This window comes from Miscanthus floridulus, chromosome 9 (assembly GCF_019320115.1).
Source record: "Miscanthus floridulus cultivar M001 chromosome 9, ASM1932011v1, whole genome shotgun sequence".
Lineage (NCBI taxonomy): Eukaryota > Viridiplantae > Streptophyta > Magnoliopsida > Poales > Poaceae > Miscanthus > Miscanthus floridulus.
The window spans coordinates 132,537,825-132,551,059 of NC_089588.1; the positions used below are offsets into that span (position 1 = coordinate 132,537,825).

Consider the following 13,235-nt stretch of genomic DNA (forward strand, 5'->3'; position numbering starts at 1 on the left):
TGATAGAGACCAAGTTACTATATAGTGCACCATCTTTATCTCAGAATGGCATTGCCTTATTAGTATTATATATGATAGCCCACTTAAAATCCTATTGTGCAGTTTGTTTTCACTTGTATATTCTTTGTAGCAATGAAAATGCCCCAAATTTATTATGTATAGAATGAGTAATGTGAGTGATAGGATTCTGTACCAGATTGTTCCTATGGTTAGTATGGCACACGTTGCCTGATGTATGATGCTGCTGCAACTTTGCATGGTTTACTTTTGCTATTGCCGTGCGAGCCCATGGTAGAAATCATTACGATTTGCAGGGAAGTAATAAAGAATGTATAAGATATTATATTAGGGAATAGAAGACCTGTCGGTTAGTGTTGCACGAGATGCTCTAATATCGACACATCACTTTGGGTCAAAACTTGGCCCATGTAAGCCAAAAGCCCACACCAAACCCTCGCCCTCCAGCTTTCCCCTGCCTCTGCTCTGTGCCGCCAGCTTCTGCTCGGCGCCGCCCGTGTTCACATGCCCGCGAAGAGCCGCGCCGGCGAGGAGGGCCGACTTCCGGCCGACTTCCTTGGAGCGGAACCCGAGCCCACGCCCGCGTGGCGCGCCGCAGGCCAGCGCACCCGATCCCGGAGGCCGGAAAGGAAGACGCCCGTGGCCCTGACGAATCCCCCGGCTCCCCTGCTTTGTGCCTCCGACATGCCGCCGGCCCCGAGGTCAGTGGCCTTGAGATTTTCCTTTGCTTTTGAGATTCCAACTGACGATTAGCTAGCTTGCTGTGTTGAATTTGCTTCACTATGTGAGAAGCAGCTAGGACCATAGTGTTGGTTTCTGAAACTACATCTACATGGGGGAAGAGAATGCAGCTTAATCGACAGGGAAAATTAATTAAGCTAGTTTCTTTTTTGGGAGATTATGCTCATCCTGAGAACTCCATGAACTGGTGTGGCCGCTGTCTTGTAATAAACAGCAAGGGCTGCAGTACCTCATAAAAATTCTGTACTACATAGTTTTAAATATTGTTAGTTATATTTCAGTCTAAAAAATCCATGTATGGCTTGTAGCACTAGAGAAAGAAAGTAAATATAGAGATAGTGATGTTTCCCATCTTACACCAGCTCTGTTGCTCTCCCCCACCCCCTAAGTAGGATAATAATGACATGACATGGTTTGTTGCTAGGAGTGGTATTCAGAATTTTAGTCTTGTCAATGCCCTGCAATTTGTTTAATGTTTTGATGATGATCATTATGTTCAATCCTCTCTGTTTGGTGTAATATGGGTTGAGAAAGGTGTTGGCTGGTCCATGCCTACTACACTGTACAGGGTCTGCTGCGACCTTTCAGTATGAGGGGAGCAGCCTACCTGTCGAGTGAGGAGAGTGCACGGGTTCACATTGCTTCAGGTTTACAAAATGCTGATTACATGGCCCATTCCAAATAAAATGGTTTACTGCTGTATGCTGTCAGACGTTGCAACTAGAGGTCTAGCACTAGTACCATTATACAGATTGAAATTGTCCACTACTTTCCCATTTTTCAAAGAAAAAGGAGTCCATACCCCACACCCACAGTGAAACAAATTGAAAGTAGAGTAAGATAGATAGTAGGCTACAACCAAGGAAAAGAAAACAGTCTACAAAGATCAACATTTGAGCATAGTATTTTTTTTGAAGGCCCCCATGTGCATACTAATTTTCATCACATTTCTCCCAAAATACGGTTTCAATGCTAGGATATAGTAAAGCATTTATATGAATGATTTTGTTATTTATTGGAATTGACATTGTAGTTCAGAGGTTGTTGTTTAGTGAAAATGGCATGGTGTTGTTCAGTTATGTGAAATTTTGTTCTGTTCTTCAGTTTTCTAAATTTCAGAGAAGGTTGGTCATCTTGCTTTTTTGCATACTGAAAGATAGGTAATATGTGGTATGAAATGCAAAGTGGGAGGCCAGGAACGCATGATTGAAACACATGCTATATAGATATCGAGAGCATTCAATTTATTTCATCAGTTATTGCTCGAAAAAAGGGCATCATGCTTTGCTGTTTCTAACTAAGACTTTGGTTATATATTATACGGGGGTGAAGTGTGTTGATTTTAACACTGTGGGCTAGTATAACATCACTAGTTTAATTCTATCAGTCATTAATGTTTCACAGGGAGTTCAAGTTATTCTAAAGGCCTCAAATTTTTTAGGTCATCACACAATTGGTTTGTGATACTTAGGGATTTAGGGGTTACATAAAAACATGTGGTGATTCTGAACTAAACATGTGGTGGAAGAAGCCGTGTGCGTACTGTTATTGACACTTGGTATTGTTTCCCAGTACCACACTTAGTACTATAGCCAGGGTTGACACTTAGTACCGTTTCCATGTACTGCACCAGTTTCCTATACTAGGAAAAGTACTAATGCTTGTCCCTGACTACATATTTATTTGATCAACTGCCTTGTACAAATCTTTTTCTATAGGCAAAGTGCAACTGCTACAGAGGTACTATGCGAATTACAGTAACGTAGATACACTTCCTAATGAGCACAATGTTGAAAATTCTTCTTTGATGGCCAAGATTTCAGCATAAACCTCCTCTGTTCTTGGCCGATCCTTGGGTGACATCTCAGAACATTTTAGACCAAGATTTGCGAGTTGCATGGCACAGTGCTGCATTTCAACTATTTCTTGTACTCCGTCTTCACCTTCATGATATCCAGTGAGATTTGGTTCTAAAATGTTATGGATATTCAGTGGAAGTGACGACTCCACAAAATTGCGGATGTTTACTCCATCCTTAAACATGTCATCAGTTGGTCGCCTTCCTGTAATAATCTCCAGCAGAATAATTCCATAGCTGTAGATGTCACCCTCAACAGAGATTTTGCAACCCACACCATACTCTCCAATGTTGTGTAAAACTTAATAAGAAAGTCCTCCACTTAGCTATTTCAGAAAATTGGCAAAAATATAGATGAGATGTCAATGCATCATTTACAGGACAAATATCATGTATATATAAGTACAATTCATTCTGATTAAAAAAGCTGTGTTTGGCAATTTTTGTAAAGTAATTGGGTTAAGGAGTGCTGTGGTTTTATGGCTGGTTTTAGTAGCCTAATATGCCCTCTTAAGAATGGCATAGGTGGTTTGATGATTGAATCAACGATTTGGATTTTTTGGACGCTTTAAAAAGCGTGCATGGCATATTTCCGTCCGGTTTCAGCGACAGGGTGCGGTCACCGTGCCTCGGCACTTGGCGTCGCAGCGCCAGCTCGTCCAACATGCGCACACACGCGCACCGACACGCCGGCCCCGCGTCGCCGGTGTCGTGCCCAGGCATGTGTTGCACGAGCAGAGCACGCACACGCCCGTGTCGCGCACCGTCGGTTGGCCTAGCCGCTCTGCCCCCCGCTGTCGTCGCGGGCCCGATGCCCTGGCCAGTCCGCTACCGCCTGCCTCGCCATGTCACTACCGATGTCTTTGCGTCGTGTCTGCGCATGAAAGGGGACCGTGACGCCTAAGAGGGGGGGGGTGAATTAGGCAACTTAAAAATTCTAACTCTTGACTATGGCCTCTTTTTCTAACCCTAGCAAAACCTATACAATAGATAAACTATCTAGATGTGCAACTATGGTTTTGCTAGTGTGTTGCTATCTCTACCGCAAACGTAGTAAAGTAATCAATGTAAATGCGGAAGCTAAAGAGCAAGGTAGAGATATGCAAACTCCCGTCGACGACTCCGGTATTTTTACCGAGGTATCGAGAAGCGCGCAAGCTTCCCCCTAGTCCTCGTTGGAGCCCCTCGCAAGGGCCAAGCTCCCGGTCGGGTAACTCCGTGGATAGCCTCGGGCCTTCCCCACGCGCAAGTAGGTCTTCGACGTGCCTTCCGGCAAGCCTCTCCCGGATGCTCCCCGCCGTCTTCACTATTCAGCTTCCGGCCGAAACGCCGCGGGCCTTGTTCCCTCCGGTACACGGTGGCGGCCACACCACAAACGCGGTTGGTGTGATCTCGCAAGACTTCAAGCCCCTCCGATGTACAACAACGGTGCGCGCAACCACCGAGTGGTAAGAGGTATGCAAACCTCACTAAACACTAGGCCTAAACCTAGAGCAAGCGCATGAGCGATGGTCTAATCAACCTAAGCACTTCGCAAAGCACCTACGCTAATCACTTGATGAATCACTATGCTCTATGCAAGTGGAGATCACTAAAATGGTGTATCAACACCCTTGGTATGTTTCCTTAGCTCCACTCTATTCAAATGGCCGGTTGGGGGTTGTATTTATAAGCCCCACTGAGAAAGTAGCCGTTGGGGTCGAATTCCTGCGAAACTGCTACTGACCGGACGCGTCCGGTCGTCCCGACCATTGAACCGACAATATACTGATCGGACGCTAGCCAGTGTCCGGTCACAGATTTGCCGCTCTGGAACCTTACTGTACTCGATCGGACGCTGTTGTCCTGCGTCCGGTCGGTTGCTGCCAGCGTCCGGTCAGTGTCCGATCGCCTGTCTGCCGAGCCACTTGCCCAACGTCCGGTCGCAGCGTCCAGTCGCTTGTCCAGCGTCCAGTCACCACAGTGAGCTCATTTCTTCGTGATCTTGCGTACGGCTTGGTTCCAATCTTCATGCTTGGACTTTGCTTGATCTCTTGGGTCTTCTCTTGTGCTCCTAAGGTCTTGCTTGAGGTGTTGATCATCGGATCATCACGTCGCATTCGTCCAAGTTACGTCTTGCACTCTATTGAACTACAAAACAAACACTTGCAAATTCATTAGTCCAATTTGGTTGTGTTAGTATCAAACACCAAAATCCAAAGTAAATGGGCCAAGGGTCCATTTTCCTTACAATCTCCCCCTTTTTGGTGATTGATGCCAACATGACCAAAGCAAGCAAATAATAAGAATTTGGAAGTTAAAAACTACCTACTTGCTAGGATGCAATGCAAAGGGCAAGTTTATTTGATACTTAAAGATACCAATTGAAATCATATATGATATTAAGGGATACCAATTGAAATCAATTGTAAGATACCAATTAAAACTAAATGAAAGTTTATCTTGCCCTTGCAAAAATTCCCATGTGGCATTATGGATCCCTACAAATTTTACCATTACTTAGATGAATCCATAATTCACTTTCCTCCCTTTCTCGGACCATTACCACTTGTAGACATCAACTTGATGCTTGCCTTTGGTCCTTCAAATTCTCCCCCTTTGGCATCAAACACCGAAAAGGAAGACATTAGTAGCACAAGGGAGGGTCAAATTTCGTGATCCTTTGTGTATAGAGTGAAATGGATCACAAAATTTGACTATCACATTATATAGACTAAGCTCCCCCTAAATGTATGCATACACATGGTAGAAAGCAAATCATATGCATAATTAACAATTTATTGCACAAGAGAATTTAATCTATATAATGCATGGAGAAAGCATATAAATATGAAATGAAATCAACATGATGATGCCAATTGAAGAGTGATGCTTAACTCCGAGGACTCTAATTTCCTTACAATGAGACTACTACACATGTGATAGGTTTGAAAAATTGATACCATTTGAAAAAGTGTTAGTCTCAAAGCATCCAAGTTGTAGAATTACTCCCCCTAAATATGTGCACACAAATGTAGAATACTTTGTAGAAATCATGCACATTGATTTTAGAATAAAAATACCACTTGAAAGATGACATCTCATGAATGTGAGAATAATTTTCAAAATAGATATTCGGGAGAGATTATCTACAATTTGGACTTTGGCACATATTAAATGAACAATAGTAAGACAAGCTATGTGCTGTGCTCCTAAACAATTTTGAACCATGTAGGTTTGCTCCAAAGGTTAAAAATGAGACCGAGCAAGCCTACCATAAGATATACCTAGTGTATGCATGACAAAAGATATAAGCATGCAAATGCAAACCTAGGCATGAAGAGTAACTAGATGCTTAAAGATAGCAATTGTAGGAAAATCTAATTGCAAGATGTACCAATTAAAAAGTAATAACATCTAGTTACCTAACATGGGAAGGGGAATTTGGGTCCATAGTATTCACTAACCCACTTGGCAATGATTTTGTCCATCATGATGCACCCCATGAAATGCACCCATACTTTGCCAAGTCTCCAAATTTCTCGAAGTCCGACGGACTTCTCACTTCCTTTTCGGGATCCAAACCTTCTTGGTGCTCTTCATGTTTGAAATGATTTCCTTTGGCACCCAAAAGCGTTTGACCCCATTGTTGGCTTACTTGTTCACCTTGATGGCTACCACCTTGTTATTTTTCTTCTTCTTCAAGAGATAAGGTGTGGATGCCTTCTTGTCCACCTTGTTGGTGTAGGTGTTGGAGAGCTTGCTTGTTTGCTTTTTCTCCTTCTTCTTTGCTCCTCCCCCATTCTTCACCTTGCACTCATAGGACTTGTGACCTTTCTTGTGGCACACGTAACAAACCGCGGTTTGTCCTTTATCAAGCTTCTTCACTCCCTTGACGGTGTTGTCTTGATGAAGTTGGGTTTGCTTCGCCTTGCCTTTCACTTGAGTCAAGTCCTTGGTGAGACGAGCTACTTCTTGCTTGAGTTGCTCATTCTTCTTTGCAACCTCTTGTGTGCATGTATCTACAACAACTTTCTCAACACAAACTTGGTTGCACAAAGATGAGTCTAAACATAAATTATTACAAGAAGTAGAGGCATCCCTTTTAGATATGTTAATGATAGAACTTTTCTTTTTAGATGCCTTGGTGGGGGTTGTGCTAACGGCTTCAAGATTAACAACTTTATTAGTTAGCTCATCATAATGTTTGCACATGGTTTCCATTTTAGCAAGCAAACTATTATATGCTTCTTGTGAGCTAGCTAACTTTTCTTTTAATTTTTTATTTTTCTTTAAGAGTTGTTCATCATTGATTGTGCATGCATTTGTTGTTGCACTAGTCTCAAGTTTCTCAATTTTAGTAGATAGTTCAACATTGAGATTAGCAAAGTTCTCATATTGTTCAAGCAAGGTTTTGTATGCTTTTTGTGAACTATCTAGCTTTTATTTTAAACTTTTGAGCTTCTTTTGTTGACTAGTGCAAGGTTTAGCATAATTAAGATTTTCTTGCACAAGTTCATGATAAGAAGGCATATCATCATCACTATCACTCTCACTAGAGGAAGAGCTTTCGTTATCTCGTGCCATAAGGCACACACGAGAAGAGCTTGATGATGAGTGCTTGCGGCCCCGCCTCTTGTGATGGGGTTCTCTTCACTTGAAGAATCATCCCATGATCTTATTGATGTGAGGGCTTGGTTCTTGCATGCCTTCTTCTTTGTCTTGGGTGTGGGCTTGTATGGACAAACTTCCACAAAGTGTCACAACTCGCCGCATCCATAGCATCCTCTCTTTCTTTGCTCATTTTTTTGATTTGTGAAAATGAAATCTTGGATTTGGATGGGCACACCCTTGACATTTAGCCTTTGGATCATCTTTTCCACCTTGTTGATAAGTTTGATTGATTCTTCATCATGGTCGGAGGTGGAGGAGGAAGATTGATCATCATCACTTGGATCTTCATCATCATCATCATCATCGTCATCTTCTTCTTCATCTTCACTTGAGGAGCTTGAGCTTGAGCTTGACTCAACTTGCTTGCCCTTCATCTTCTTTTTCTCGCTACATGCGAGAGCTTTGCCTTTGCTCGATGAAGTGGCTTCTTCTTGACCCATCTTACGTGACATTTCAAATGCCACTAACTTGCCAATGGCTATGCCTGGGGTCATGTTGCTCAAGTCCTCCATGTTGTGAAGGATGGTGATGATGCTTGCATATTTCTTTTGTGGTAGCACGTAGATAATCTTCCTCACGATGTCCACATCATCTAGCTTTAATAATCCTATAGAATGGAGTTCATTGATAATTAGATTCAAACGAGAATACATATCACGAGCAAGCTCATCATCATTCATAGTAAAGGAATCATAGTTTTGCTTTGCTAGACAATGTTTTTGCTCACGGACATTGCTTGTGCCGTCATGGAGCTCTTGGAGTTTTAACCAAATTTCATGTGCCGTATTTAAAGTGAATACTTGGTTAAAAACATCCATACTAAGTGATTCAAATAAGCAATTTTTAGCTCTAGCATTGAAGTGCATTTCTTTTTCATCACTCTTTGTGGGGTTTTCGGGATTCTTGATGGGTTTCATCCCATCACGAGTGACTCTCCATACACCCAAATCAACCGCCTCAAGGTGGTAAGCCATTCTAGCTTTATAGTATGGGAAGTTAGTGCCGTCAAAGTGCGGAGGCCTAGCGGTATCTATCCCAACCACTCTAAATAGCGTCGGCTCAACGGCGGTTAAGCCAAAGGTCCAAAATGAGCCAACCGGCTCTGATACCAATTGAAAGGGGACCGTGACGCCTAAGAGGGGGGTGAATTAGGCAACTTAAAAGTTCTAACTCTTGACTATGGCCGTTTTTTCTAACCCTAGCAAAACCTATGCAATAGATAAACTATCTAGATGTGCAACTATGGTTTTGCTAGTGTGTTGCTATCTCTACCGCAAACGTAGTAAAACAATCAATGTAAATGCGGAAGCTAAAGAGCAAGGTAGAGATATGCAAACTCCCGTCGACGACTCCGGTATTTTTACCGAGGTATCGAGAAGCACGCAAGCTTCCCCCTAGTCCTCGTTGGAGCCCCTCGCAAGGGCCAAGCTCCCGGTCGGGTAACTCCGTGGATAGCCTCGGGCCTTCCCCACGCGGAAGTGGGTCTCCGACGTGCCTTCCGGCAAGCCTCTCCCGGATGCTCCCCGCCGTCTTCACTATCAAGCTTCCGGTCGAAACGCCGCGGGCCTTTTTTCCTCCGGTACACGGTGGCGGCCACACCACAAACGCGGTTGGTGTGATCTCGCAAAACTTCAAGCCCCTCCGATGTACAACAACGGTGCACGCAAGCACCGAGTGGTAAGAGGTATGCAAACCTCACTAAACACTAGGCCTAAACCTAGAGCAAGTGCATGAGCGATGGTCTAATCAACCTAAGCACTTCACAAAGCACCTACGCTAATCACCTGATGAATCACTAAGCTCTATGCAAGTGGAGATCACTAAAATGGTGTATCAACACCCTTGGTATGTTTCCTCAGCTGCACTCTATTCAAATGGCCGGTTGGGGGTTGTATTTATAAGCCCCACTGAGAAAGTAGCCGTTGGGGTCGAATTCCCGCGAAACTACTACTGACCGACGCTGAATCGTCCTGACCGGACGCGTCTGGTCGTCCCGACCGTTCAGCCGGCAATATACTGATCGGACGCTAGCCAGCGTCCGGTCGCCTGCCACCGGACGCGTCCGGTCGCAGATTTGCCGCTCTGGAACCTTACTGTACTCGATCGGACGCTGCTGTCCTGCGTCCGATCGGTTGCCGCCAGCGTCCAGTCAGTGTCCGGTCGCCTGTCTGTCGAGCCAATTGCCCAGCGTTCGGTCGTAGCGTCCGGTCGCTTGTCCAGCGTCCGGTCACCACAGTGAGCTCATTTCTTTGCGATCTTGCGTACGGCTTGGTTCCAATCTTCATGCTTGGACTTTGCTTGATCTCTTGGGTCTTCTCTTGTGCTCCTAAGGTCTTGCTTGAGGTGTTGATCATCGGATCATCACGTCGCCTTCGTCCAAGTTACGTCTTGCACCCTATTGAACTATAAAACAAACACTTACAAATTCATTAGTCCAATTTGGTTGTGTTAGTCATCAAACACCAAAATCCAAAGTAAATGGGCCAAGGGTCCATTTTCCTTACAGCGCAGTGCTGCGCTGTTCCTCTCTAACCGGGTGGATGCCGTCCGCCTGTGTTGCTACGTCGTTGCCATCCCGACTTTGTGCACGTGGGCTTGCCGAGGCCACTCGCGTGCCGTTCACCATTAACGGCGCCACAGCCGCCCTGCCGTGTTGCCACCGCCTGCATGCGCGCACGTTCCTCTCCTAGCTACGGTGGTTCGTAGGGAGTGCGCATGTGCGGTCGTCGCGTCTCGCTAAAGCTCGGGCAAGCAGCCGGACCCATCCCCTTCTTTTCCCCTCCCTCCTCTGTTGCCCAGGCTAGCCAAGCTGCGCCATCAATCCGACATGGATGGGTCATGTCCATTCAATTTGGTGCGCTCTCGACTCCATCTTCGAGCCTGCTAGCCGACCGACCTCGCACCATGTCTAATTGCGCCTTGGTAAGCTCCAATGTGGAGCCGGGTCTCCGCCGTCGCGCTATTAAAGGCTAAGCCCACCGTTGCCGTGGGCACTACCCACCTTGTCATCCCGAGCCAAATTGGTTGCACCCGCAGCCCCGCCTTGCAGTCCTTCTCGACATGCGCACCTAAGCCACGCCATCACTGCTTCCCTCGCGGCGCTGACGCGGTCGTGCCTCCACGGCCCACCGTCGCCCTTGCCGCGCGCACGTGGCCGGCTCGATTGGGGCAGTCTCCGGCCGCACCACCACTTCATGTAGGATCGCGGTGAGACCCTAATGCTCCTCGGCTGTCCGTATTTCCTCTTCGGTGGCAGAGCTCGACCGAATGGGGTTGCCGCCGTCGCAGGTTGGTCGCCGCAGAGGAGCTCTTGGACGCGTCCCCGTTCATCTCTTCACCACCCACCGCTTTGCGGCTGCATCTAAGTGAGCATCAGTCCCATAAAGGGTGTGGGGAGGGGCCCAGTTCGCCGGTGTGACCGCCCAGTGCCGTCGCCGCCGCGCCGGTGCGCGCGTGGGTGACCGAGGACCTGGCTGTTGTGAAGAAGAGATGTTCCAAGGGTCCCATTGCATAAGTGTTGTCTTGGGGAATAGTGTTGTGGACTGCGGGGTGATTTAGTCTTAGCGCGGGGGTGTTTTCGCATAAGTGACCAACGCGCGCGGGCCTCCCCGTCGCGGGCTGTTGCCATGCGGCTGGGCCGCGTCCCGCATTGGCCACGCCAGCGGGTCATGCGTGCACGCGCGCTGCGTGGGAGTGGGCCGCGTTGCTCGCTCGTGGGCCGCGCGGGTTGATTTCACTTTTCATTTTATAGAAGATAGAAACAACTTTATATTTTACATTCTAACTTAAACTTTGGAAATTAATATCAATTCATATAAGTAACCAAAAATTGTGAAATAAATTCTGTTGAGTTCCTAAAAATGTGTTGATGCTAAGGTCTATTAAATCATTTGGAAGTGTTGATGTTATTTAGATTAATAATTGTAGGAATTTTTGTGGCAAATTGGTAATAGCTTGGACCATGAAATTTTTACAGTAGGTTCATTGTATTATTATGTGCTCACTGTAATTTTTGTAGCCTTAGAATAGGTCGATAAATAGGGTAGCTAATACTCATTGTTTTATCATATATATAGAAAATCGATATTAAGAATAAGGATGCCTTTAGTTGCTAAGATAATACATGCAATATTTCATACCTGTTTAGTGGTAATAATAGGTAACTTAGCGTCTTGGTCGGTAGAGCTAGCTTAGTAGCTTGATAGATGTATTCTTATTTTAAGAATTGTTGTTGCCGTATTACTAAGTGTTGCATTATCATTTCATACATGTAGACAACGAGTTGGTAGAGCTCGCAACTACGGGCGAGCAGGAGTATGAGGAGATCATCAAGGAGTACGAGGAGATTCTCGTACAGGAGGGAGCCTCGGAGACATCAGTTGCAGACTTTGTTGACACCCCGCCTGCCTAAGGCAAGCCCCGATGCATAACCCTTATGTTGAATGATCACTGGATATATGTGTGTGTGTGTGTGTGTGTGTGTGATATGCATTTATGTTACATGCATTTTATGGAAACTACATGCATAGATATACCTACCTATGAGTCCTACTAGCATAGGTTGAGTAGCTGCTATGCTTAGGATTTTCGGTAGCGTGAGTAACCCGCCGTTACTCACAATAGGTGATTATTATGATCACTCTTGATAAAATGGTGGGAAGAAAATGGAGACTGGACGGGGATATGGTTTGGGTATTGGTGATTGTAAGAGGCTGTGTCCTGCAGCCAACAGGACATAGCTTGGTTACACTGTTTCCCTGTCTGTGTCGTTTAAGGATCGGCCGTTGCATTGAGTTCTAGGCAAGTCACAGACTTATTATTCCGAACACATACTTATGTATGGGCGTAGGGAAGGCTTGTTACTCTCTTGTCACAGGTTCCTTCTCTTTTTGGACCGATTGATTGGAGGCGGGGATGGTGGAGGTCTAAGCACCGCACTGACTCCGGGACTCAGGAGCGGGGGCTTGGAGTCCAAATTTGGACGGGGACCTGGAGCCCGTGACAGGTGAGTGGTGGGTTGGTCCTGCTTGTGCTTGGGGTACAAGCGGGGCATGCGTTTCGGGGTACCTAGCTAGGCACATTGATTCACGAATCGCCGAGTGATCCGGTACGGCTTGTCTATAGTCTAGCACCATAGTAAGAACTGAAAGATGAAATGTGGTGAAATGGAACTGTTTGCTCAACTCTTGCTTGAAAGTAGAACATGTGTTTACACAGAATGGTTAGATAATGCACTAATCATAACTACTAATAATAAACATACATAAGGATTCACTATTAGTATTGCTTTCCTCAAAAAGGAAATCCAGCAAACCATAAAGCTTATCATATCTCTTGGAGTCGGGAAATTGTTCTCACTAGTCGGATAAGTCTTGTAAGTACATTGTATACTCAGGGTTTATTTACCCCTATTGCAGGTGCAGCTTGAGGAGTAGCCGTTGTGAAACGGATCCTTGTATATTCTCATTAGATGTTTATTTTCATTTCGCTGTTTAATTTCCGCACACTGAATTCGGTAATGTAATAATGTATTTCTAAGAACTCTGATTGTATGAAATAGACTAAGTATTGTAAACTCGTTCTCATTATTGGATCATGGAGGAAAAAAGTGTGGTTCTACCACAAGGCGGTTAAGCCTAATTTAGGGAGCACGAGGCTCCGATAACAATTGAAAGGATCAAGATGCCCAAGAGGGGGTGAATTGGGTTAATTCTAAATTTTATGCAATAATTAAATCCTACACTTAGTCCACTTCACCCCTTGTGCCTAGAATGTGTTTCTATTGTTCTACCGCACAAAAGTTTTGCTCACTAGGTTCCAATCCTACTCTAGCATGATATTCTAGGAATGTAAAGACATGAAATGAATTGCTCAAAGTAAAGAGAGGGAAAGGAATACGGCGATGTTTTCCCGAGGTATCGGAGAGTTGCCACTCCCCACTAGTCCTCGTTGGAGCATCCACGTA

At 45.2% G+C, this 13,235-nt stretch overlaps 1 long non-coding RNA gene across 1 annotated transcript; it reads left to right on the top strand.

The window, feature by feature from the left end:
• The first annotated feature begins 467 nt into the window (after positions 1-467).
• LOC136482977 (uncharacterized) lies at positions 468-12,844 on the top strand. Its single transcript, XR_010765267.1, has 3 exons — positions 468-719; positions 11,545-11,682; positions 12,688-12,844. It is a non-coding gene; the product is annotated as an uncharacterized lncRNA (long non-coding RNA).
• The last annotated feature ends 391 nt before the right edge of the window (positions 12,845-13,235 follow it).